Genomic DNA, 19,134 nt, shown 5'->3' with positions numbered 1-19,134 from the left:
TCCTTTCCCTGAATTGTTAAAGTTTTAGATAATTATTCCATCATTATTCCTCAAATTACACTCGATTTAGATTTCATCTCATTCTAGTTCTAGTTCTAGTTAGTTTCAGATTACATACAGGTATCAGTCCCTTGGGATTCGACCTCGATCTCACCGAGTTTATTACTACATCACAACCCTATACTTGGGGAGTGAACAAGTTTTTGGCACCGTTGCCGGGGACTGACGGCTACGATTCTCTGAAATTAATTGGTTTTAGAATTAGATTAAGATTAGGATTTTACTAACGTTAGTTTTAGATTTCTATTTCTATTCTAGAACTAACTTATTTACTATTTTGTAGGATCCTGACATCAGCTTCTAATTTGGTAATTCATTTCTAATTTCTCTATTTTTTTTATTTTTAGAATTAGAATTTTAGTTTTAGAAACTTTCTTATTCTAGATTTCCTTTTTGGAAACTAACTTTCTATTTTTAGAAATTTTTCTATTTTTAGGCTTTCATTTATTTTAGAAAGTTTTTTTTACCTTTTTAGAAACTAACCCAACTTTCCTGTTTTGTAGGATTCTGAGATAGGTTTCTAAATTGGTAATTTCTTTCTTAATTTCTTCCTTGCTATTTCTAAATTAGGATTTATTTTTTTTTAGCAAGTTTCTAATTCTAACTCTTTTAGAATCTAACTTTGTTTCCTAATTTATTTTTAGAAATTTTTTTTTTACTTATAGATCTTTTTTAGAAACTAACCTTCCTATTTTATAGGCTTTTAAGATAGAAATTTCTAATTCGGTAAGCTCTTTCTCTACTTTCTATTTTTCAGATCTCTTTTAGTAACTTACTTTCTAGTTTAGGACTTTCCTAATTTATTTTAAATTTTCACTTTCTTTTAGGAATTTCTTCTTTTAGAAACTAGTTTACTTCTATCTTTCTTTTTAAGGATTTTCTAATTTTAGACCTTCTCTTTAGAAGCTGACTTGTTTTGTTTTCTTTTGCAGGTCTTTAACTTAGGGACTCCAATTTGGTAACTTCTTTCCAACCCTCTCTTTCTTTCTAGATTTTCTTTTCCTTTCTTAGGATTAGGTTTCGAATTTGATTGAGGGTTGTGAGTGTTTCATGCCCAAGTGGGCCCGTGACAATACTCGACGTCTCTTGACTGAATGAGGATTGGTTGAGGGTTAACTATCCATCGCAGGACTAAACACTACTCGAAATTCCCTGAGTTAATTGAAGTGATGGCTGAGAACCAACCTCTTCTACCTCAACTCAGGGTGGAGGACATTCAGGATGAGAATGAGGTGCATCAAGCACCTCCGCCTCGTACTTTACGAGATTATTTACAACCAGCGGGGCTAAGTATGCCCTCAAGCCAGGGGTTATCCAACTCCTTCCTCAGTTCCATGGGCTTGAATCTAAAGAACCATATTTACATTTGAAAGAGTGAGATCATAGCCACTTTATATTTTCAAAATGTGTCTGAGGACACAGTCAGGTTGAAACTCTTTCCTTTTTCCTTAAAGGAGAAGGCTAAGACGTGGTTACATTCACTACGTCCTAGATCCATTGGCACATGGAATGATATGCAGAGGGAATTTATAAAGAAATTTTTTTCACATCATAAAACGATTACCCTTAGAAAAGTAATCATGAACTTCACCCAAAACGAGGATGAAACATTTTACCAATGTTGGGAAAGGTTCAAGGATTTGGTCAGTTCATGCCCACAACACGGCTTTGAAACGTGGCGCATTACAATTTTTTTCTATGATGGACTGACATCTTCTATGCGCCAAATGGTCGAGACAATGTGTAATGGAGAATGCATTAATAAAAATGTCGACGAGGTATGAGATTACCTTGATGGTTTTGCTGAAAAAACACAATCATGGGATTATTACCCAAAATCGAACACCACGTCTAGGCCGACTCAATTAAAGGAGAAAGGTGGATTGTATCTCTTGAAAGAAGAGGATGATCTCAAATGTAAAGTAACTACGCTCATAAGAAAAGTTGAGGCCATGGAAGGAAAGAAGGATAAGGTTAATGAAAGTGTTTGCGGCATTTGTGATTGCAACATTCATACAACTGAAAATTGTACTACGATACCTGCTTTTCGAGAAGTGTTGAATGAACAATCCAATGCCGTAAATAATTATCAAAGACCTTTCAATGGACCGACCTCTAATACGTACAATCCTGGCTAGAAAAATCATCCAAACTTTAGTTGGAGAAATGGACAAACTGTTACCCCTTAAAGTTTCTTCAATCAAAATCCAAATCAGGGGAAACCTCAAGAAGAACCGGTTCAAAATTTCATGCAAGAGCTGACCCAGGCAATGCGAGATTTTATGCAAAAGATGGATTCACGTATGACGGTTATAGAAAAGGGGATGCTTCCTACACAACTGCTCCCCAATCCTAAACCACAATACGGATAAGTAATCTCAGCTCTTCAAATCAAATAGAGCACGCTAAATCCATCATCACTCTTAGAAGTGGGAAGATCATTGATAAAACCCTTCCGGTGAGGCCCGAAAAGCCTCAAGAACCAAAAGAGGACAACAATGATGGATCTAGTGATGCCCCACAAAAATTAGAACCGAAACTTCTAGAAAAGCCAGTTGCTTTATTTTCCCAACGGTTGGTCACACTAAAACCTCTCTCTAACTCTCAGGATATCCTAGAGGTGTTGAAATAAGTAAAAGTCAACATTCATCTACTTGATGTCGTAAAACAGATACCTTCATATGCCAAATTCCTGAAAGACTTATGCACAACCAAACGACGACAGAGTATTCAAAAGAAGATCTTCTTGACCGAGAAAGTGAGTGTCATCCTAAAGCAAGACGTGCCACAGAAATTCAAAGATCCCAGTACCCCAACCATATCATGTGTAATCGGGGACCATCGAATTGATCACGCACTTCTTGACTTAGGAGCAAGCGTCAATCTGATTCCCTACTCGGTATACAAATAGTTAGGTTTGGGTGAATTAAAACCCACCCTAACTACACTACAACTTGCTGATCGCTCTGTTCGTGTACCAAGAGGGATAATTGAGGATGTGTTGGTCCAAATTGATAGATTTTACTACCCTGTAGATTTTATCATCCTGGACACCGAACCCATCAATAACATGAACACTTAGATTCCTGTCATTCTTGGTCACCCATTCCTTATCACTTCAAACGCAATTATCAATTGCAGGAATGGTATCATGACTGTCTTTTAGGAATATGACATTGAAGTCAAACATCTTTTTCAATAACGGCAGGAACTTAGAGGATGATGACGATTTCCATGACATTAATATGCTTGACTCTTTCGTGGAAGATACGACACCTCTGACCTTATCCTCTGACCCTCTAGATACGTGTCTGGCCCACTCCCATGATTTTGATGATGACATAATTAGAGAGACGTGTGTCTTACTTGATACTGCACCGGTACTTGAAGTTAACCGGTGGAGGCTACAATTTGAAGAGTTACCCCAAACTGATGTAGTGTCTCTACCGTCTAACCTCAAGTGGCCGAAGCTTGACCTAAAACTTTTGCCCTCTGATTTTAAATATGTCTATTTAGGTCAAGATGAGACATACCTAGTGGTGATCTCTGCCCACCTGGAGAAAGAATAGGAGAGTATGCTTACATCTACTCTCATTGAGCATAAGGGAGCCCTTGGATGGACGATAGCGGACCTCAAGGGACTCGACCCCTCGATTTATACTCACCGCATATATCTTGAGGATAATGCGAAAACTGCTCGACAATCAAAACGTAGACTAAATCCAAACATAAGGGAAGTGGTTAAGGCCGAGGTTCTTAAACTATTGGATGTGGGTATTATATACCCCATATCCGATAGTTAATGGGTGAGTCCAACTCAGGTAGTTCCTAAGAAGTCCAGAATCACCATCGTAGTCAATGTCAATAATGAACTCGTGCCAACTAGAGTTACTACTGGTTGGAGAATGTGCATTGACTATAGGAAGCTGAATACCGTCATGAGGAAAGACCACTTTCCTTTGCCCTTCATTAATCAAATCTTGGAAAGGCTAGATGGTCATTCCTATTACTGTTTCCTTGATGGGTATTCGGGCTACAATCAGATTGAAATCGCCCCTGAGGATCAGGAAAAGACCACATTTACATGTCCCTACGGCACCTTTGCCTACAGAAGGATGTCATTTAGATTATGTAATGCCCCTGCCACCTTTCAATGATGTATGATGAGTATCTTTTCTGACATGGTGGGGAAATATCTAGAGGTCTTCATGGATGATTTCTCTGTTTTCGGTTCATCTTTCAGCAAGTGTTTAGAAAGTCTTAAATGTGTGCTGAAAAGATGTGAAGAGAAGAACTTGGTACTTAATTAGGAGAAGTGTCATTTCATGGTTTATAAGGGAATTGTCCTTAGACATATTATCTCGTCCAAAGGAATCGAGGTGGATAAGGTAAAAATTGATCTTATCTCTAACTTACCTCCACCCAAGAGCATACGGGACATGCGATCCTTCTTAGGACACGCTGGGTTTTACAGAAGATTCATAAAGGACTTTAGTCTCATCTCTCATCCTTTATGTAATCTACTTCAAAAGGATGCACCATACGAGTGGACTAAGCCATGTAAGGAAGCTTTCACTAAGCTTAAGGGCATGTTTACTAGTGCGCCCATCATACAACCACCCGACTGGAGCCTTCCTTTTGAGTTTATGTGCGACGCTTCTGATTATGCTCTTGGAGCGGTTCTAGGTCAAAGAAAAGATAAGAGGCCTTACGTCATTCATTATGTGAGTAGGACTCTAAATCCTACCTAAGTGAACTACTCGACTACGGAAAAGGAACTCATAGTCGTAGTGTTCGCCTTGGACAAATTTAGGTCCTACCTGATCGGATCCAAGATCATTATATACACAGATCATACGGCACTCAAGTATCTTCTTTCTAAGAATGATTCTAAGCCCCACCTGATAAGATGGATCCTTCTACTCCAAGAATTTGATTTAGAAATTAAAGATAAAAAGGGAGTAGAGAACGTAGTGGCCGATCACCTTTCTCGCCTTAATATCTCTGATTCCCTTGAGGCGACCCATATCAATGATATGTTCCCTAATGAACAACTGTTCAGAGTCTCCCATTCACCTTGGTTTGCTGATATCACTAATTATCTTGCCACAGGTTCCATATCGACACATTGGATTGCACAAGATAAGAAGAAATTTTTTACCAAGGTACGCAACTTTTTCTGGGATGATCCATATTTGTTTAAATATTGCCCAGACCAAATCCTGAGGAGATGTGTGCCAGACAATGAGCATCAGAGTATCATCTCCTTTTGTCACTCACAGGCCTGTGGTGGTCACTTTTCTGCCAAAAAGACCACAGCCAAGATTTTGTAGTGTGGCTTTTACTGGCCCACTATGTTCAGGGACACTCATGAGTTTTGCAAAACTTGTGAGCGTTGTCAGAAATTGAGAATGTTGTCCCGTTGAAATATGATGTCATTGAATTCCATTCTTATCATCGAGGCATTTGATTGCTGGGGTATTGATTTCATGGGACCATTCCCTCAATCTTTTGAAAATCTATATATTTTGCTCGCTGTAAACTATGTCACTAAATGGGTTGAAGCGATTCTGTGTTGGAATAATGACCATCGCACAGTCATTAAATTCCTAAAAGAGAACATCCTTTCCCGATTCGGAACGTCTCGAGCTATCATTTGTGATGGGGGCTCACACTTTTGTAATAGGCCATTCGAGAGTTTAATGAAGAAATACGATATCTCTCATAAGGTGAGCACCCCATATCACCCACAGACAAGTGGGCAAGTTGAGATTTCCAATAGGGAGATCAAACACTTTTTAAAGAAAACGGTTAACCCTGACCGTAGCCTTATGGGCTTACCGTACTGCGTTTAAAACCCCTATTGGAATGTCTCTCTTTGGACTTGTCTATGGGAAGGCTTGTCACTTGCTTATGGAGTTGGAACATAGAGCCTACTGGACAATCAAAAAATTGAATTTCAATCTGGACAACACTGGCTAGCAACACAAACTTCAGTTGAATGAACTCGAAGAAATCTGGAACGATGCATATGAGAACTCGAGAATTTATAAGGACAGAATGAAGGCGTTTCATGACTAACGTATTCTACGAAAATCATTCACACCTGGTCAGAAAGTCCTTTTGTATAATTCTCGATTACATCTCTTTCCAGGTAAACTTCGATCTCGTTGGACTGGCCCTTACATTGTGGTCACTGCGTATCCTCATGGGGCCGTTGAGATAAGAGATCCTGACAATGGCAAGGAGTTTAAAATAAATGGACATCGCTTAAAGCCATTTGTCGAGAAATTTGATTCAGAGGACATGTCCATACCTCTGACTGATGTTGTTTACCAGGATTGATCTCCTAGTCTGATGTAGGTATAGGTAGGTTTCCTATTTTCATAGGACTAGGGTAGTTTGTTTTATGCTGTTCTAGGTTAATTTGCTTTCTACACTGTTTTAGGATAGTTTTCTTTTGTTGGTTTCTCTCTTATGCTGACTTGCTTTTATGCTGAGATCTTTGTGTAAAAACTTCTTGAATCCCTCGTCTAGGTACAATCTTCCCATCACTTCTCATTTACTTTCATTGTCTCATGTCAATTGCAAGCATATCTTTTACATTGAGGACAATGTAGATTTTTAGTTGGGGGTGGGAGATTAGGCTACCTAATCAATGTTTTCTTAGTCTTGAGCAGAAATTGTGAAAAATTTTAAATTTTTCTAGAATTTCGTATGAATTCAAAGTGATTTTGACGACCATCTTGGATTTAGACTTACAAGATACATGATGTTGGTGATTTATGTCTCTTGGATTTAGTTGTTTGATAGATTTCACAGTTAAGAGCGACTTATTAATCCATGATTAGAAGTTTTAAAAATTGATTGAATCATAATTTTACATGTCACATCTCGCTTACACATTAAGGTTTCAGTCGATATTGAAGGATTAACTTGGTAATCACTAAACATGAAAGGAACCAACCTGAGAAAATTGAACCGGGCTCACAAAATTCCCGATCACCGAATCCGGTGCCGACGGCCTCCGTAGAACCCCATTCTCGGATCCCGACACCCATTTACCAGGTTCCGATCCTGGGATACTACAAGGAGGGTTTCAAATCATTAATCCGATTCATAATGAGCATAACAAAAGCATAACTCACAAACAATAAGCACAAGAACACCACCACAAAATCCACTATGATCAAAAACATTTTGAGTACAATGCGACTGGAAGGGGAAAATACAATGTAATAAAAGAAACAAAACTCCGGAAGCTCGGCTGCACGCTCCAACTACAGCGAGACTATGGCTACGACTGCGTCCTGGCGTCACCTGCACGCATCAATCGTGCATAAGCTTATGGAAAGCTTAGAGGGTGGTGTAAGTGTGTGCGCAATATAAACGTGCTTAAAATACAAGGTCGAGTGATGCGGAATCATGGTGATGAGCACATGAATGCAATCACCGTACAAGGCTATGCGGTGCAAGATATGAATGCTATCGGCCATAACACGACCATGCGATGCTAGATGCAACTCAAGCATGCCAATCCTCATCATGTATTAGTGCAGTTCTCATTCGGATAATCACCGGGGTTTAGTACACTCCAAATGGCACTGCCACTCTCCTAGCCACACAATCCCAGTGAGCTTAAGAAACCTCACTATCCACCTGGCCAATAGTCTTCCAATACCTATCCGGCACGTCGATAATGGACTCATTCACGAGCTGGTCAAACTCAGCCTAGTATTGGCCCTTACTCTTGGGCGAGTAAGGCCACACCCCTTTCCAACCGACCACGACACGGTGGGAGACGCGGTCCTCCTGGTATTCGATCCTCGTGTGCTCATTTATCTACTCGGTCTCGACATTGGAGTCATCCTTTGGTACCATCGGGTTTAGAAATTTTCACCTAAGGACGTCTATGGCGCCCGTATCCTAGAACCAAATTTTCGGTATCCAATCCCGCCATCCACGATGTGTCTGTGGAGGCTATGGCACTGATGTCGCTAGGGCATACGTAACTACAATCACACAAATGCAAGTGCATGAATCATACTATCAGTCATGCAATAGTCCTGAATATACCATGCACTTATATGAGGCAACCCCGCCTATCAGGGAGCCCATAAACAGTCTATCCAAAGGTAAATGCTATGATCGGTCATTCCTCACATCAGGCATACATATGGTGCGAATGATCATGAATCATGCATCTATATTAAACATGTAATAAGAGATGGGTTCTAGGTATAATGGAGATGGGCATAGACGGCCTACTTACCATAATTTTGGGCCTATCAGTGGGCCTTAGGGATAGTTATAATGCGGACATTTAACCAACATTATCCATTCAATGTGGACATCAAACCAACATTGCTCCCAAGGCACTGTCGCTATAAGGGTCAACACATAAACCATGAAATGGGCCTCATGTACATCCCATTGGGCCTCTAATACATCAAATGGGCCTCATGCATGGGTCTCGTATACATATATCAAGGTAGGCCTCAATGACGGGCCACAAATGCATCCACATGGTCCTAGTCACATGGGCCTGCATACATCACAATGGGCCTCATAAAATGGGCCTTAAATTATCTTCAAAACAGTTGGACAGTTGGATGAAACACATACATTATGATGGAGCCCACACTAATAGAGGGTGCGGTTTACAATACTTACCTAAGTGGGGCCCACCAAAATGCTCATTTTCTACCCAGCTTAAGGCCCAATATAATGTTTATTTTCCACCCAACTTAAGGTCCAACATAATGTTTATTTTTCACCCAAATTAAGGCCCAACATAATGTTTATTTTTCACCTAAATTAAGGCCCAACATAATGTTTATTTTCATCCAATCTATTCATAAAGTCACGTGGGCCTGGATAGGGCCCACTGTATTGTTTATTTTCCACACACCCCGTTGATAGGGTGGTGTGGACCAAAGGCCCACCGATGATGTTTATTTCCATCCTAACCCGTGGATGGGTTCACGTAGGCAGGGAGCCCACCGTGGCGATATTTGGCGTCCAACCTGTTATAAGGTCATTGGACCTTGGGGCGGATGTGGGGCCCACTGAAATGTGTTTCACAAATCCAGCCCAATCATTGTGTGAGTCCCACCTGGCTGAGGGTTCAGACCAAGTTCCAGCCGCATTCAATTTTTGGGTAGGCCCCACCAAGTGATTTTATATGTTTTAGGCATGTCTTCACATGATTTTAGATGGTGTGGCCTACCTAAGTTCCGTAAAAGGCTAATTTTTGAGTTGGACGTACGGTTTGTGGGGACCCATCAAATGCACGGTTTGGATGGGAGATATGCATCAAGGTGGGGCCCACAGCTGGGGCCGTGACCCCCAGCCAATCCGTCCGCTCGTCACTCAGCAGCAGCAGCGCTGCTGCTTTTTAAAAAAAACAATTTTATTATTATATATGTTTTTTTTTTAATTTTGGGGCCCACCGAGATGTGATTCACAATCCAGCCCATTCATTGTGTGTGTCCCACAATTTTAAGGGTCCAAATCAAGTTTCACTTGCATCCAAAACTCAGGTAGGCCCCACCAAGTGCTTTTATATGTTTAGACATGTCTTCATATGATTTCAGATGGTGTGGCCCACCTAAGTTCCATTTACTGCTGATTTTTGGGGTGGACGGCTGGTTCATGGAGACCCAGCAAATGCACGGTGTCGATCATCGAAATGCATCAAGGTGGGGCCCGCAATTGGGCCGTGAGGCCCTGCCTCGTCCGCCCGTCAGGAGCGTCCAGCGCAGGCGCTGCCTGCGCCTGGCGTCAGTGGCAGCAGTTGCTGCTGCTGTTAGTTTTTTTTTTTTTTTTTAAATGGATTTTCTACGGTTTTTCATAGACGGGCCCCGCTTCAGTAAGATCCACTCCATCCATTGGTCTCTGTGGCTTGATACCAACCCATAGAGTCCAATATTGAGCTTTTTCAGATGTACAGGAGCATTAGGGAGCCAATCAAGGGTAGGAACACTGTTTCCTATGGTACGGCCCGCCAGAAAACCAAATCAATCTCATTTTTCGGTTCAACGCCTTAAGTGACCCGAGGAAGAGAATGGACGGTTTGGATTGTATAGAAACATCAAGGTGGGGCCTGCATGAGTGGCCCACATCTCCCTTCCCTTTTTTTTTTTTTATAGACAAGGGGGCTCGCCCGTCCAGCGTCCACTGACGCTGGACGCTGTGGATAAAAACATGCCTCGTGGTGGGTCCCACGTGGACGTGGCCCACCAATATATGTACATATACACATAATATATTTTATATTATATATATATATTATATTATATAAAATATAACATATATATACACATATATATAAAAAAATGCATTGTGCCCATCCAAACAGTGGATGGTGTGGATCATCACCTGTAATAGAGTGGGCCACACCGCCTGATGTAGATGGACGGGTAGATATAACACATATTGGTGGGATCTACACCATCACAAAGAAAGAAAGAGAGAGAGATATACGGTGAGATAGAGGAACCCCGCCATTATGGGCTCTCTAGATTAAATCACATACATCTAATTGGGTCCCACCAACATATGGGGGCCCTAAAGTTTAAAATAATGGCAAATCACCCACCTTATCTTCCTTCTCCATGCTCCCTTGGACTCCTTAGCTCCTTACCTTCACTTTTAATGGAGGTTGATGAAAGATGAATGGTTGAGATTAGAGATGAGAGGGTGGGCCACACTTGAAGTTGAGAGGGAGTGTTGGATGTGTGAAATTTCTCATGGGATTTGGATATTTGCTAGAGAATGAGAGAGAGAGAGATAGAAATAATGGGTGGAGGGATGGGTGGAGTGATGGTTGTAAGAAAGGAGTGATGAGAGGTATGGTTTAGTTTGAAATTGGTGGAGAAGAGAGATGGTTGTGGTTGAAAATGAGAAAAAGAGGAATGGTGAGGTGGAAAGAATGGTGGACTTTTGAAAAAGAGGGAATGGGTGTAGTACTTTGAGGTATGGTTGCATTTATGGTTGATTAATGGGACTAATTGTGTAGAGATTCCCTCGAAATCCGCAACGCGGTGTTTCTTCGGAATAAACGCGAGCCCATCTGGCACAGGTATCGGTTCGGTGCGCAAGTCACGGCGTTGGAACCGGGGGCGACGACGCGATCACCAAGACATAAGTTTCGGATCGAGCCGCCGTCGGTGCGCGGGACTGGCTTAGGATCGTGCGCAAACATCGAATATGGTGCGAAGGTTGCCGAATTTGACCGGAAGGACCGCGGTAGCTAACGGAATGGTACGGAGTAGGACACGGGTCTTTCAACTAGGGCCCACACAATGTGTTTTCCTATGATCAAAATTGTTCGTTTTGTATTGTTTACAATATAAGGGCCATTTTAAAAAAAGGGTTGGGTGTACAGTCTTCACCATAGGTTTGCTCCCTATAGGTGAAGATCTGATTCCCCTCGACGTTATATATAAATAAAAAAAATAAAAAAAATAAAAAATAGAGACTTGAAAGACGAAAGAATGGTCTGTGTGGTACGTTTAGTTTTTAGGTGTTCTAAATGCTCTTGTTACTTACCAATGATATCCTGAAATAGAGAAGTGAATCTTAATAGTGTTAAGCCGAGATTACACTATACACTCATGGAACTCAATGTTTAGAATTATTTTAATTAATGGATTAATATTTGAACTTGATTATGAAGTTTACCATGAGCTTGATTCCAGGAGAAGGTAATGCCAACAACTATGAATCTTAGACTTCTAGTTCTGGATTGTTTTCAAAAATCACTCGAGTTTATAGAAATTGTCCTGTAATTCTCAATTTATTTTTCGCATACTTTGCTCAGGACTAGCAAAATACTGGTTGGGGGTTGTGTTGAGGGTCAAATATTGCATATTACACCCCAGTTGTTACCTGAATTACGAACATGATAATGTTTTAACGGGCTATTTTAACCATGTTTGTGATGCAAGGAGAATTGACGAGCATGGATTGAAAAGGATGTTGAAGGCATGGATTTAACGCTCAAGCATCACCAAGGCATTGGACGGGACTCCATAGGACCAAGATAGAGGATTTACACACTGGAGATCAGAGAAATTCCAGCCACTCACTTTAAACAGGCCTGAAATACGTCCATAATGCAAGATCACAGGGTTCTCACCATTTGATCGACTCCAAACTTCATACATGACCTGAAGACCATAAATGAACCATACACGTAAAATTTCAGCACCTGGATCCTTGTGAAAATGGCCCAACAGTCAGATCAGCCCACAAATTATCAAATTGGGGCCCACATGCTATGTGGATGTGCTTCAATTTTGATCTCAACGGATTAAATGAGATGAAAAGATGGATAGATGGATTGGATTTTGCATATAAATCAAGAAGGGCCCACTTTAAGAAAAGTGGAGTGCACAGAAGTCGTGCACTCGCTATGCACAGAATGGACCAAGTCGGTCAACAGGCGCTGACCCGACTCCTCTTGTAAAACGAAAACTTCCGTTTCCAGCGGCATGAAAACAAAGAGGGAGCGTGATCTCTGTGAGCCACCATCATGGTCCAAATGACTGATCTGGATCGTCCATGAGATTCACGAGGACCATATCACTCATGCCTAGGTGGCAAATTTTCAAAAGGTCCCGGAGATCCGTTTTTGATTGTCCAAAAGCAAGATGGACGGCGAATGGATCTGGTACAATGGGCCATGCCGAATTTAAAAAAAACTCACCCTTCCTGACCAGTTTTTCGTCAGGAATCCAATAAACGAAGTGGATTTCTCTGAAGACATCATTATGGGGCCCACTGAACGTGATCGGATCAGCGATCCGAACTGTCCAATTGAAGCCCCAGCCAGGTTTGACCCTATCCATGTTGGAAGATGCAATAATCGGGACAATCAACGTCCTGATCTTCAGTCCAAATGCAGCCTTTTGTGCGTTGCTTACTGCGAGAAACAGAGTTGGCGCCGGAAGCCTTTTCTGCGTAAAGAGGAGTGCGGAACTCCCTCTCCAGGACGTCCTAACCTATAAGAAAGAAGAGAAAGAGAACAGGTGGGGGATCTGAGGAGGATTCAATTCTTTGGGGACGTGAGCACAAGAGGGAGTAGTAGTTAGAGTTTGTTCTTATTTTATTATTTTGTTTTTGTTCAAGTTCTAGCCCATTTATGGCTGGCTAAACCTCTTAGCTATGGCTAAGAGGTGAAGCTTGTGGCATGATGGGAAGACTCTATGGCTTTGATTCATTACTAAACTGATGCTGATATTGGTTTGATTTTAAGGAATACCTTTAGTTTTTAATGGTTTGTTGTGACTGAAATTACAATAGATCTGCGATGGCTTTGAGTATTTCCTTTTCATTATTGTGATTATGCAGTTAGGAAACTTTGTTGTTCACCATCGTCCCTTGGACATGGTTGGATGACGGAACCCTTCCTAACATTCATACCTCACTCAGATTGGCTGTGAATTGGTTTAATTCTGTTGTTTGCTTTGTCTCATGGGCATGGTTTTGTGATGGAATCCATTCTAATTTACATCCGTCTTGTCTCTTGAAAACTAGATCAACAATAGTTTAGATTCGATTCTAGTGATATATCTTCCAACTTGATGAAGATAGGACTTAAAGTCCAGTTGAGTTCGTGAATCAAGCGTAGACTGCCCTGATCTCTACAAGTGGATCCTCTGAATCCCTAGTTCCTTTCCCTGAATTCTTAAAGTTTTAAATAATTATTCCATCATTATTCCTCAAATTACACTCGATTTAGATTTCATCTCATTCTAGTTCTAGTTCTAGTTAGTTTCAGATTACATACAGGTATCAGTCCCTTGGGATTCGACCTCGGTCTCACCGAGTTTATTACTACATCACAACCCTATACTTGGGGAGTGAACAACAAGTTATTCCGTAAGGTCATCACTAGTCGTGACGTCATATTCGATGAAAGCTCCATATTTCACAAGAATGATCAGGAGTAGCAAGAGGAACCAGAAAGGGTGATCGTAGACGTCCAGATTCACACAGATGATACACAAGCAAAGACATATGTGAAGACAGAGTTATAGGATCAGGTGGAGCAGCCACCTGTGAGAAAGAATCCACTGCGTGATCGAAGGTTACCGGAAAGATATAGGGACGACTTTAATATTGCATACGTCCTCGTTACAGATGAGGGGGACCCATCTACTATTCAGGAAGCTCTTGATGAGCCTGATGCAGAAAAGTGGAAGGCGGCTATGGACGATGAGATGGACTCGTTACACAAAAATCACACATGGGAGCTGGTGAAGCTTCAAGTGGACCGAAAAGTGATCGAATGCAAGTGGTTATTAAAAAAGAAATAGGATAAATACAAAGCAAGGTTGGTAGCGAAGGGTTATGCTCAAAGAAAAGGAATCAACTTCACAAAGATATTCATGCCAGTGGTTAAGCAAGTGTCTATCAAATTCGTGTTGGCGCTGGTTGCCGAATACAATCTCGAGCTGGAACAGATAGATGTTAAGACTTCATTCCTGTACAGGGAATTAGAAGAGCAGATCTACATGAAGCAATCAGAGGGCTATGAAATTAAAGGGGCAGAGAAAAAGGTTTGTAGGTTAATGAGGTCATTGTACGGCCTGAAATAGTCGCCTAGGCAGTGGTATAAAAAATTTGATTCTTTCATGGTGAGTCAGAAATTTGCTCGGAGTGAATACGATCATTATGTCTATTACAAGATACTAAGTTATGAAAAATTCATCATCCTAGTATTGTATGTTGATGATATATTGATCGTCTGTGATGATATGTCTGAAATCAACGTACTGAAGACTCAGTTATTAAGGACATTCGAGATAAAAGATTTGGGGACTGTAAAGAGGGTTCTCGGCATAAATATTGTTGAGGGTCAAATATTGCATATTAGACCCCAGTTATTGCTTGGATTTACAAACATAATACCGTTTAACAGCCCACTTTAATCATGTTTGTGATGCAGAGTGTATTTACGAGCATGGACTGAAAAGGGAGCTTAAAGCATGGATTTAACGCTCTGATGACACTAAAGGCAAGGGACGAACTCCAAGGGACCAAGATTGATAGAATTACACACCAAAAATCTGAGAAAATCGGGAAACTGAAGCTCAAGTGACCCAAAAAATTGTCCAGAATGCAAGATCACAGGGTTCCCACCATTCGTTCAACTCGAAACTTCATACATGGCCTGAGGACCATAAATTAACTATACACGTCAAATTTTAGCCATTGGATCCTTGTGGAAGTAGTCTAATAGACAGATCCGCCCAGAAATCGTCGATTTACGGCCCATATAACAACTGGATATACTTCATGTTTGGTCTCAATCGCTTAACTGAGATGGGACAACAGATGGATGGATCAGATTTCACATATACATCAATATGGGACCCACTTTGCATGCCAGGAGTGCACAGGCGACTGTGCACGCGCTGTGCACTGAACTAACACGAGCGGTCAAACAGCTGCACGCAACAGAGAAGGTTCTGTTTCATAAAATGGGCAGCTGTGATCTTGTAGTGGGCCACCATCTGAGGTCTTCAGGCCGATCTGGACCATTCAGTAGACTCCAACAGCGCAGATAATGCGGACCTAGGAGAGAGAATTTGAAGAGAGCAACATGATCGATTTTTCACCGTGCAAACACAATTCGGATGGTTTACTGAAAACTCGGTGGGTCACACCGAATCCAATACAAAAACACCCATGGTCAAACGGTTTTTCGACATGAGTCTATTGGACGGAGTGGATCTCTTCTCTAGAGATGATCAGGGGCCGTCTAAGCATCCCAGCGTAACTCCATACGCACATACGTGCGTAACGGATGACCGATCACCATGGGCCATACGACCTTCTTTATCGTGATCGGACGAACAATCCGGACTGTCCATTATATCCAGACAAGAATTCTAACCAAAACCCCTACCTTTCTTGCAATCATGCATACAGATAAGATCGCTAGTGCTGGAGCTTTCACCGGACGTTGATTCACGTGGTGGCCCACCAAAAGCTCAGATCCTCTTCAAAATCGGAATTATGTGCTTAATCAACCCCACAGAGCCAATGGCCGGCTCTGATGAGGTGTGAAGTTGCTAAGTGGACCCCACCGACCTCAGCCACGAAAACGAAAATTTCCGTTTCCTACGGCTCTGTTCGCGGAAACCGGAAGCTGTCCGCATTTTGTGGGCGGTTGTGGGCCACCATGATGAGCCATCTCTCCGATCCACACCGTCCATCAGGAAGCCCAGATAAAATCGTCTTAGACCCGACCTGTTAAATGAAGAGACGAACTCCAAGGTGGACGAGCTCTTCATCTGAAAGAAGCTCTGTTGTGATACACAAGACATTGCTGCATAATGATTTACACACATGCACCGTCCTTCTCAGTTATAAAACAGAGAATTGAATTCCGAGGGAGGGGGGAGACGTGAAGCGTGACGTAGCAGGAGGGGAGGCTGGGAACACGGGGCAGTTTTTCTTACGGAGTATTTTTTTCCTTTTGCTTTGATTGTATGTTTTTCTTTTTTTAGAGATTTGCTAATCATGTCTATGGTTGGCTAAACCTCTTAGCCAGGGCTAAGAGGTGAAGCTTGTAGAGTGATGGGAAAATTTATGCGTGTGCCTTTTGTTTAGATTGAAGGAATTTTTGATTTAATTGTATTATGGGAATATTTTTAGTTTTTAATGGCCTGTTGTGACTGAAATTACAATGGGTTTGTAATGGCTTTAAGTATTTCTTTTTCCTTATTTTGATTATGATGTCAGGAAGCCCTGTTGTTCGCCATTGTCTCCTGGGCATGGTTGGATGGCAGTATCCTTCCTAACCTTTATAATCATCTGATTGGTTGGTAATTAGTTTAATTCTGTTGTTGACTTTGTCTCCTAAGCATGGTTTGGTGATGGAATCCATTCTAATTCATATACTTTTCATCTCTTTAAAATTATATCAGAGGAAGTTTTATTCGATTTCCATGATTCTTGATGCAGGCATAAGATCTCCCTGATCTCTACAAGTGGATCCTCTGAATCCCTAGTTTCCTTCTTCTGAATTCCTTAAGTTTTAAATGAGTATTTCACCATTATTCATCAATTTATATTTGATTTAGATTTCATCTTAGGCTAGTTCTATTTCTACCTAGTTTCAGATAACGTACAGGTTTCAGTCCCTTGGGATTCGACCTCGGTCTCACCGAGTTTATTACTACATCACAACCCTATACTTGGGGAGTGAACAAGTTTTTGGCACCGTTGCCGGGGATTGACGGTTACATTTTTCTGAAATTAACTAGTTTTAGGATTAGTTTAAAATTAGGATTTTTCTAACTTTAGGTTTAGATTTTTCTGATTTTTAGAAACTAACCTGTTTTCCTGTTTTGTAGGATCCTGACATAAACTTGTAAATTGGTAATCCCTTTCTAATTCCTCTACTTTTTCTATTTTTAGGAAATAGTTTATTTTTAGAAACTTTCCTCTTTTGTTTTTAGAAACTAGGTTAGTATTTCCTCTTTTAGAAATTCTTTCTAATTTTAGAAACTAACTCATCTTTCCTTTATTTTATTTTTAGAAACTAACTTTCTATTTTTATTTTTAGTAACTTTCTAATTCTAACTCTTTTAGAATCTAACTTTGTTTCCTAATTTATTTTTAGAAATTTTCTACTTATAGATTTTTTTAGAAACTAACTTTCCTATTTTGTAGGCTTTTAAGATAGAAATTTTTAATTCGGTAAGCTCTTTCTCTACTTTTTATTTTTCAGATCTCTTTTAGTAACTTACTTACTAGTTTAGGACTTTCCTAATTTATTTCAAATTTCCACTTTCTTTTAGGAATTTCTTCTTTTAGAAACTAATTTACTTCTATCCTTCTTTTTAAGGATTTTCTAATTTTAGACCTTCTCTTTAGAAACTGACTTGTTTTGTTTTCTTTTGCAGGTTTTTAACTTAGGGACTCCAATTTGGCAACTTCTTTCCAACCCTCTCTTTCTTTCTAGATTTTCTTTTCCTTTCTTAGGATTAGATTTCAAATTTGATTGAGGGCTGCGAGTGTTTCATGCCCAAGTGGGCCCGTGACAATACTCGACGTCTCTTGACTGAAGGAGGATTGGTTGAGGGGTTGACTATCCATCGCAGGACTAGACACCACTCGAAATCCCCTGAGTTAATTGAAGTGATAGCTGAAAACCAACCTCTTCTACCCCAACCTAGGGTGGAGGACATTCAGGATGAGAATGAGGTGCATCAAGCACCCCCGCCAAGTACTTTACGAGATTATTTACAACCAGCGGGGGTGAGTACGCCCTCATGCATGATTTTTCTTAAAAATACAGGACATATGGACATCAAGCGAGGGGTTATCCAACTCCTTCCTAAGTTTCATGGGCTTGAATCTAAAGAACCATATTTACATTTAAAAGAGTTTGATGAGATCATAGCCACTTTATATTTTCAAAATGTGTCTGAGGACACAATCAAGGTGAGACTCTTTCCTTTTTCCTTAAAGGAGAAGGCTAAGACGTGGTTACATTCACTACGTCCTAGATCCATTGGCACATGGAATGATATGCAAAGGGAATTTATAAAGAATTTTTTTTCACATCATAAAACGATTACCCTTAGAAAAGCAATCATGAACTTCACCCAAAACGAGGATGAAACATTTTACCAATGTTGGGAAAGGTTCAAGGATTTGGTTAGTTCATGCCCACAACACGGCTTTGAAACGTGGCGCATTACAATTTTTTTCTATGATGGACTGACATCTTCTATGCGCCAAATGGTCGAGACAATGTGTAATGGAGAATGCATTAATAAAAATGTCGACGAGGTATGGGATTACCTTGATGGTCTTGCTGAAAAAACACAATCATGGGATTATTACCCAAAATCGAACACCACGTCTAGGCCGACTCAATTAAAGGAGAAAGGTGGATTGTATCTCTTGAAAGAAGAGGATGATCTCAAATGTAAAGTAACTACGCTCATAAGAAAAGTTGAGGCCATGGAAGGAAAGAAGGATAAGGTTAATGAAAGTGTTTGCGGCATTTGTGATTGCAACATTCATACAACTGAAAATTGTACTACG

General features: G+C 40.7%; 2 non-coding genes across 2 annotated transcripts; both read right to left on the bottom strand.

Annotated features, from left to right (window-relative positions):
• Nucleotides 1–1,622: 1,622 nt before the first annotated feature.
• On the bottom strand, nucleotides 1,623–1,729 carry LOC131250318 (small nucleolar RNA R71). Its single transcript, XR_009173241.1, has one exon. It is a non-coding gene; the product is annotated as a small nucleolar RNA R71 (small nucleolar RNA).
• Nucleotides 1,730–18,660: 16,931 nt separating this feature from the next.
• Nucleotides 18,661–18,767, bottom strand: LOC131250347 (small nucleolar RNA R71). The gene has a single exon (XR_009173267.1). It is a non-coding gene; the product is annotated as a small nucleolar RNA R71 (small nucleolar RNA).
• Between the last annotated feature and the right edge of the window lie 367 nt (nucleotides 18,768–19,134).

The sequence above is a fragment of the Magnolia sinica genome, chromosome 6, assembly GCF_029962835.1.
Source record: "Magnolia sinica isolate HGM2019 chromosome 6, MsV1, whole genome shotgun sequence".
In the NCBI taxonomy this organism is placed as follows: domain Eukaryota; kingdom Viridiplantae; phylum Streptophyta; class Magnoliopsida; order Magnoliales; family Magnoliaceae; genus Magnolia; species Magnolia sinica.
The sequence above is the reverse complement of the archived record's forward strand: the minus strand, read 5'-3'. Positions and strand labels throughout refer to the sequence as shown.